The sequence below is a fragment of the Capricornis sumatraensis genome, chromosome 1 (genome assembly GCF_032405125.1).
Source record: "Capricornis sumatraensis isolate serow.1 chromosome 1, serow.2, whole genome shotgun sequence".
Lineage (NCBI taxonomy): Eukaryota > Metazoa > Chordata > Mammalia > Artiodactyla > Bovidae > Capricornis > Capricornis sumatraensis.
Window position 1 is genome coordinate 22,112,741 of NC_091069.1, and position 9,119 is coordinate 22,121,859.

The 9,119-nt window shown below is 36.9% G+C and overlaps 1 pseudogene; it reads left to right on the forward strand.

The window, feature by feature from the left end:
• The first annotated feature begins 3,434 nt into the window (after window positions 1-3,434).
• LOC138091976 (S-phase kinase-associated protein 2 pseudogene) lies at window positions 3,435-4,693 on the forward strand (annotated as a pseudogene).
• Window positions 4,694-9,119: the final 4,426 nt, after the last annotated feature.

The window sequence follows — 9,119 nt, forward strand, 5'->3', positions numbered from 1 at the left end:
GTTGGTGTGATCACCTTTCCATGGAGAGTTTGTATTTCTAGTGTATCCTGTAATAGAGAGATTTCAGACAAGTCTCAGAAAAGCTTATGGAAATCTGTATCATAAAGCATCAATACTTACACATACTCACACTATCTGATTATGTGTTTAGAAGTCAGTCGATGCCAGGGATGCACAGAAACCATTGAACAATTTGACACTTCAAATTATCAGTTCTAAACCTTGCATTAAACATTTCTCGGGTCTCCGGGAATATTCCAACTTTATGACCCTGGTCTGGAGAATGCAGTGTATCTTGTTTTTTTTTTTAAATTTATTTATTTTAATTGGAGGCTAATTACTTTACAATATTGATGTATGGCAAAACCAATACAATATGCTGTTTTATGTTTCCAGCTCAGTTCACTGTTTTGCTTTAGTCCCAATCTCAACCCTTTAATAGGTTTTTAGAATCTTCAGGATATTGGCAAAAGCTATCTATAAGTACAATAGTCATATGAGACTCTCTGTGACCCCATAGACTATATGGTCCGTGGATTTCCCCCGGCCATAATACTGGAGTGAGTAGCCTTTCCCTTTTCCAAGGTATCTTCCCAACCCAGGGATCAAACTCAAGTCTCCCGCATTACAGGCAGATTCTTTACCAGCTGAGCCACATGGAAAACCCATCTATAAATGAATTTTTTTCACTATGCCAACTACACTAAATATGTGAAAACTTTATGAATAATATGCCCACAATGAAATCACTGTATTGTAATATAGCCTAAAAAATTATAGGAACTCAAATCAGACTATGGGATGTCACATTGCTTGTTTACCACCTACATGAGCTTGGATAAGCAGTTTTACTTTTCAGAGCACCAGTGAGCTCAACAGGGAAAACTCTTAAAGTACTTAAGAGATTTAAACCAGATATCTACTAAAATTGATTTAAGTAATACCTGGCACAAAATAGGCACTTTTCCCTTCTTTCTCTTTCATTCACTCACAGTGCCCTTAAGCCATCATATCTATTCTCATACTAGCTGATCAAAGTGTTAGTAGGCTTGTCTCAGCAGTTGGAAAAATGAAAAAAAAAATTAAAATAAATGAGAGTTTTCCACTATTCTTCATCTTTGGCAGAATCCATTTTAATAGCTTGTCTCATCAAATAATCATTACACTCAATAAGTTGTTTAACACACTACTGCAAGGCCTAATGACTGTCAACTGGCTCAGGCCAGCCTTGCCCACTGAGTAATAACAGACTGTGGCAGGATTTCTGTTTCATTAAATCAGAGAAATAACATTTCTAGTAAAATTATGCACTCATAAAATTGAGTTGGCCTAAAAAACAGAGTATTTTCTTCTAATATTTTGAGGACCACAAAATATATCCAAATGATAGAACAAATCAAAGATGGTTTACAAAACTAATTTGGCTAAGTGGTAAATTGACTACAATTGGAAAAGAGAGATCATATAAACCCAGTACGGGGGCACATTCAAGATGTACAGAAAACTCTACATTAACTTGAAATTTTATTTGAATAATTGGCCAGAGGCCTAACTTCTCTACATCTGTGTTTCCTCATTGGTAAAGTGTTAATGTACAAGTTAGAGTTTATTTTGTGTATAAGTATTTTTGAATTTTACATTTTCAATTTTGTTGCAATTAAATGTAAGGCTAAAAAGCCTCTTGATGAAAGTGAAAGAGGAGAGAGAAAAAGTTGGCTTAAAGCTCAATATTCAGAAAACGAAGATCATGGCATCCAGTCCCATCACTTCATGGCAAATAGATGGGGAAACAGTGGAAATAGTGTCAGACTTTATTTTTGGGGCTCCAAAATCACTGCAGATGGTGACTGCAGCCATGAAATTAAAAGACGCTTACTCCTTGGAAAAAAAGTTATGACCAACCTAGACAGTATGTTCAAAAGCAGAGACATTACTTTGCTGACTAAGGTCCATCTAGTCAAGGCTATGAGTTTTTCCTGTGGTCATGTATGGATGTGAGAGTTGGACTGTGGGGAAGGCTGAGCGCCAAAGAATCGATGCTTTTGAACTGTGGTGTTGGAGAAGACTCTTGAGAGTCCCTTGGACTGCAAGGAGATCCAACCAGTCCATTCTGAAGGAGATCAGCCCTGGGATTTCTTTGGAAGGAATGATGCTAAAGCTGAAACTCCAGTACTTTGGCCACCTCATGAGAAGAGTTGACTCATTGGAAAAGACTCTGATTCTAGGAGGGATTGCAGGTAGGAGGAGAAGGGGACGACCTAGGATGAGATGGCTGGATGGCATCACTGACTCGATGGACGTGAGTCTGAGTGAACTCCGGGAGATGGTGCTGGACAGGGAGTCCTGGCATGCTGCAATTCATGGGGTCGCAAAGAGTCAGACACGACTGAGAGACTGAACTGTACTGATATTTATGTGCTAAAATTGATTAACTGAACACAATCATTTAAAGGATGTTTCATTTAAAAAGATTTTGTTGACGACAAAACTTCAATTTCAACATATTAATTAAATCACATTTTTAAAGTAAAATACAACTAATTTAGATTAAATTTTGTACATTGAATGAGTTCTTCTCTAAAACTGGCATGTCTTGTATCAAAGAAGAGACATACTTTTCAACTTGTTATTTCTACCATAAATAATTCATATTTTAAATTATGGTAAACTGAAAATTACACCATTGCAGCAATCAGGGCCTCTTAATTTTATTCCTAAATTAGACTGGCTGTCTGGTCTTCAGGAAATTATTTTACTCCCTTTTGTCAAAGTTTTCTCATTTGTCTAATAAGCAAAAACATTTTACTCAATAATTTAAACAGTGAGTATTATTAATACTATGATACTTTTTCATATATGAACATCACTGAAATCAGATCCCTCTTAAAGTTGAATGCATATTATCATAAATTTTGGAAGCACACTAATTTTTATTCATAGCAATACCAAGCATAGTAGTTTATCCTTTAATTAATGGTCTCTTAGGTTTAATAACATTTGATATTAAGTGAATTAGTTATCTGGGACTTAAATATAGACCCATTTGAAATGAGTGGTGACACGAGTGTACTTTCTTCAAGGTATTTATATGTGACGCATTAGTGGGCAATGGAAAAACAAAAATATAAAATATTATAGAAGTCAAAGGATGTTTGAAGAGTTCTGGTAATTCTTAGGACTAGAGTGCAGGGGGTGTGACAGGGAAGAACAGAAGATGAGGCTGAAGGATGGGGTGAAGTCAGATCCTGGAAATCCTTTAATACCACAGTCAGGAAGTTAGAGTTAATCTATCAGGTATACTTCCTTTGCCTACAGTGATTGCTCACTGAATCTGTGCTATTAATCAAGCTAGATGCTCAAAATCCTGAGGAAGCATGATCTTTGCTTTTGGGCAACATTTTAACCAATCCTTAACTCCCGAAACTGCGGATGCCATGCACAGGAGACACCTCCAGGAGATACCTGACCAGAGGAGCAGCGTCATCACCAGTTTCACGTGGGGATGGAATTCTACCAAGACTTCTGAACTGCTTTCAGGCATGGGGGTCTCCACCCTGGAGAAGGAGGAGGTGGACAGTGAGAACATCCCCTAGGAATTGCTCTCAAACCTGGGCCACCCACAGAGTCCCCCACGAAAATGACTGAAAAGCAAAGGGGATGGCAAGGACTTTGTGATTGTCTGCAGACCTAAGCTAAACTGAGAGAACTTTCCAGGTGTTTCTTGGGACTCTTTCCAGACACGCTGCTCTTAGGAATCTTTTCCTTCCTGTGCCTCCCTGAACTCCTGAGAGTTTCCAGTGTTTGTAAAAGATGGTATCATCCAGCATTTGTCGAGTCTCTCTGGCAGACTGTAGACATCGCGGGCAGAAACCTCTACCCAGATGTGGTTGGTCGGCTTGTGTCCTGAGGGGTGGTTGCCTTCCACTGTCATTTATGCTTTCCACGATCATTTATGGACTAACCGTTAGTTGAACATTTCAGCCCTTTTCGTCTACAGCACCTGGACCTGTCAAACTCTGTGATTCTGTCTCACTGCTCCAAGTTGCGGAATCTCAGCCTGGAAAGCCTCCAACTTTCAGATCCCATTGTTGATAATCTTGCTCAGAACACAAATTTACTGCAACTATACCTTTCTGGATGTTCTGGATTCTCTGAATCTGCCCTGAAGACTTTGCTGAGCAGCTATTCCAGATTGGATGAACTGAACCTCTCTTGGTGCTATGATTTCACTGAAAAGAATGTACAGGTGGCTGTCGCACATGTGTCAAAGACCATCACCCAGCTGAATCTCAGCGGGTACTGAAAGAATCTGCAGAGATCAGATGTTTCTACCTAAGTTGGAAGATGTCCCAATCTTATCCACCTAGACTTAAGTGATAGTGTCATGCTGAAAAATGACTGCTTTCTAGAATTTTACCAACTCAACTACCTCCAACACCTATCACTCAGTTGGTGCTATGACACAATACCTGAAACTTTACTTGAGCTTGGAGAAATTCCCACATTAAAAACACTATAAGTCTTTGGAATAGTACCGGATGGTACCCTTCAACTGTTAAAGGAAGCCGTCTCTCATCTACAGATTAATTGGTCCCATTTCACCACCATCACCAGACTGACCATTGGGAACAAGAGCCAAGAGATTTGGGGCATCAAATGCCGACTGTTACTGGAGAAGCCCAGTTGTCTGTGAAGCCTCTATTGCAAGATGGTGTCTGCTGTTTTCCTTGAACAGGGAAAGTAAACAGGAAGCCCAATTGTGGAGAGCTCAGCTATTTTTATTCTTGGTTTTCTGTTGCCTTCCTTCTACAAGTATATTAGAGAACCAGTTGAGACAGAAAACTATGAAGTGTTGCTTTTTAGGAATGACTATGAAAGCTTTTATCACTGCTATACCCTTAAGAGCCTAAGCTCTAAGCTTTTTGAAATTTTAGAGAGTGAGCCTATAATTTCAAGATACCTTAAACAGCAAAATTTGAACCACGTCTTCTAAGTACCATTCTTCAAAAATCTAATTAGAATTAAGCTTAAAAATCACCACCAGCAAATCATTTTCATAGCCTATATAGAACTGAACATTCTTCTATTAATTTTTTCAGCACTGCTTTATTATAAGACATATGTTGTAAAAAATAATAAGCTATTTGTATTGTAAGCTGAAAAGAATCAGAATCATAGAGTAGATCTGCAGCAATCTCTTCTGAGGATGGCAAGAAAAAATAGACATTTCAAATGTGCCTTTAGATTCGCAATCAGGTTGATGGAAATGAATAGCCCCAGGTCATTCACCTTAAAACCTAAATAAAGAAACAAACAATCGGCCAACCAGAGGTACAGAATTTAAAGGGTCAAGAGACAGTTTTCTATGACAGTTAACCTGGGGTATCCTCTAATGCACATTCATGAAGTCTCCTTTATGTACAGTTGGGAAGGTCCCTTGGAGGAGCAAATGGCAACCTACTCCAGTATTTGTGCCTAGAGAATCCTATGGACAGAGGAGCCCGGCGGGCGACAGTCCATGGGGTCACAAAAAATTGGACACAACTGAGCGGCTAATACTAATACTTATCTCTATTAGCATATCTAGCAATTTTTTCTTGGAAATTTTATGTTTATATACCTGCCCTCCTCAGTCTCTGAATCTCTTATGGACAACAACTGTGTCATTTATTTTTGTTTATCTAGTATATTGCCACACTTTCTGACACATAGTTTCATGTATGTAGCATGAACAGTTCCTGTTGGAGCATGTTTTAAAAAATGAATCCATGTTAGCAAAAAAATTAAGGATACATAAATGGTACGGGCATTGCCCATGTCAGTTACTCTCGGTATTTAAGGAGGAAGCGGTAGTGCAGCAGCCTCTTAAGGTTCTGACTTGTGTGTGAAGAAAAAACTGGAAGACAATAGAAGAGTTGAGATGTGCTTCAGTCTTCTTGTCTGAAGTGTGTGAATAATAACAAAGTTGTTTATAGGGAGATGAGAAAAGTATCTTGAAAGTATACATATACATGAAGTATACTTCAGAAAAGTATCATCTTTAATATTTACATAACTCTCCTTGGCATAGAGTAGGCTCTTAATTTATATGTGATAAATGTATGAATGAGCAAATGAATGGCTGGTTGTTTTATGTTTTCTCAAGGAAATCTACTAATGTTTAATTTCAACCTTCTGGGTCTTTATGTAGATATTTCCTACTGTTTGAGTGCTGTGAATACTTTTTATTTTCTTGGATAATATTTGTGATATGCAGAGATGCTCAACAAAATTATCCCATCAAAAATAGCCACAGCAGAGGCAAAACTCATCTGGCAGCCAGTTATTTACCAGTTATTGAAGGAAGAAAATGAAAATTTATGAAACAAAACACATATGTTTTCTGAACTACATTTAGAGTTTTCAATGTGTGTTCTCAAATTCAACTTGAATTGAGATGTGCAAGCCATACTCAAATACTCTGTTCTAGGTGTCATTCAAGCACTGTATATACCAATATGGAAAAGCTTAGTCTCTTTCCTCATTGAAGATCGCAGAGTTGTTGAAATAAAAGAAACAAAAAGAAATAACACATTTTGATGCAATATACACTCATTTTTCAAAGTTCACTTCGTATCACCTAATTTGCAAATCATCTGTCTCTAATCTTGATCTAAATGGTGTACTCATTGCACACACTGCAAAACATTTTATTACAGAAATATGAAGTAAAAGTAGTACATTATTTTCTTTCTGTACTTGTTTGCTTATAAGGTGTTTCTAAATGCTACCAAAGGATTTAGGAGGTAAGTACTGATAATTCTTTTGAAGAATATTCCATCATTGAACTCGGAAAGATGAATTACAGTAACTTCCTTGGTTTTTATGTTTGATCTTTAACTTTCCCATCTGCAAAATGAGGTGAATAAGGGCCAGTCTAGTTGCCTATGTGCTTAATTATACATATATTAACAATTTTTTTTCTTTTTACTTTACAATATTGTATTGGTTTTGCCATACATCAACATGAATCCGCCACAGGTATACACGTGTTTCTCATCCTGAACCCCCCTCTCTCCTCCCTCCCCGTACCATCCCTCTGGGTCGTCCCAGTGCACCAGTCCCAAGCATCCAGTATCATGCATCAAACCTGGACTGGTGATTCGTATACTTTCTTTAAAGAAAAAACAGATTAACTCTTATAAGTTTGAGAAATTCTTCCCCTAGATATTCCACAGTGTTGCTTTCAGCTTTCATATTTTTCTATGAAAATGCCTCTTGGTCCTATTGAGTCCTGCTTAAACTCACCCTATGATTTGGCTAGAATACCTGTTATCACCTACCATCACAGATAAAGTCTTGTGAAAATTATATCTTTAAATGGGCCAGAACAAACCCAAGTTATCAAATATAATTTTAATGATGAACCTCAACATTTTCCATTTGAATAGTTTCCCAAATGGTTGCCATTTATTAATGTCAGATTAAAGGACTTCATTCATTTTTCCTATTCAGTAAAGAGGCAGTTAATGAATGATGCTGACTTGGCCAGGCTTCTAATGAAAATCTGGAAGTGTGCAGCCCTCAGTGTGAAGAAACTCAACTAATGCCGGCTGAATATTGACATGATTTCATCCATGCAGAAAGTCTTTTCATACAACTTTTGGCTCATGAGATGGTAATTATGTCATCAAAGCTAAACAGAAAACATTGGGCTTAAGACTGTCTTCTCTAAGTGATGTTCCATGAATTAATGCATGACCTCCTGCTTTCTTCACTTTCCTTACCAAGGCTGTGTTGCTTCTGAGAGATTTCCATAGCAAATGAAGAAAGACATGATAAAGGTTAGTGCCCATCCTGCAAACTTTAGATAGTGAAGAAGAGTGGAGAAAGGAAATATCTACCACTCATATTATTACCAACAATATTGGTAAATACTCTGGTTTAGTTTATGAATTGGATCTTAAATATAAATTTATTTATTTTAATTGGAGGTTAATTACTTTACAATATTGTATTGGTTTTGCCATACATCAACATGAATTGGATCTTGATTTATCAATATTGATTAGCTTCAAACAGGTAATATGAAAGATTCCAATAAATTTCAAAATATGAAGCAGTGTTACTGACATATGATATTTGCACAGGTCTGAAAGCTTGCCTGGCAGGGGAACACTGATTTCCCTATTGATGATTAACTCTGGGAGGGACTGGAGAAGATAAAAGAGGTTGGGCGGGGTGAGATATTGTCTAGATATACATAAACAATTTAAATAATAAAAAAAACACAAATAAAAGCATAGTTGATTCAATTTGGTTTTCTTTTCAGAAAATGTAACAGTATTCTTGTATTAAGCTGCTTTAATTTGCCAATTCTAGGCTATAAACAACATTCCTAGTGCATTAAGATACTGAGTAGATTGATCAGTTTCACCATCTAATGCATTTCTCTTTTCAAATGTAATTTTCATCATTATCAGTGTGATAGATCTACAATGGGATACAGATTGAATTACAAAGCTTATAATAAGAACAATAACCTGACCCACCACTTTCTGCCAATAATTCTTGTCCCAGAAGAGCAATAGCTTTCAATGGTTTCAGCTATTTATCCTGGCATTTATCCTATATTTCTTAATAACGCTTATATACTTTTTTTTTTTTTTTTCACTTAGAGGTTTTAGATAATACCTAAAGAAAAAACTTTTGTAGAAAAACAAGAATTAGCACTCTCTCTTTCTCTTACTCTGGTAGATCTTTTTTTTTTTTTTTTTTTTTTTGGCCATGGTTCTCAACATAATAACAGTGGTAATATTGAAAATTATTAACTTTTATTTGAATGATTGCATTTAAAGCAAGCATTGAACTAGGTATCCTCATAAAACCCATATGAAGAAAGTATTATTATTTCTTTTTTTATTGATCAGGTAAATGGAATAGATATTAACGTTCTTTTAATAATTTAGCACTTAGTAGAATTGAAATTCTAATTCAGATTTGTCTATTCACTATGTATGCTGCTGCTGCTGCTAAGTCGCTTCAGTCGTGTCCGACTCTGTGCGTCCCCATGGACTGCAGCCTACCAGGCTCCTCCGTCCATGGGATTTTCCAGGCAAGAGTACTGGAGTGGGTTGCCA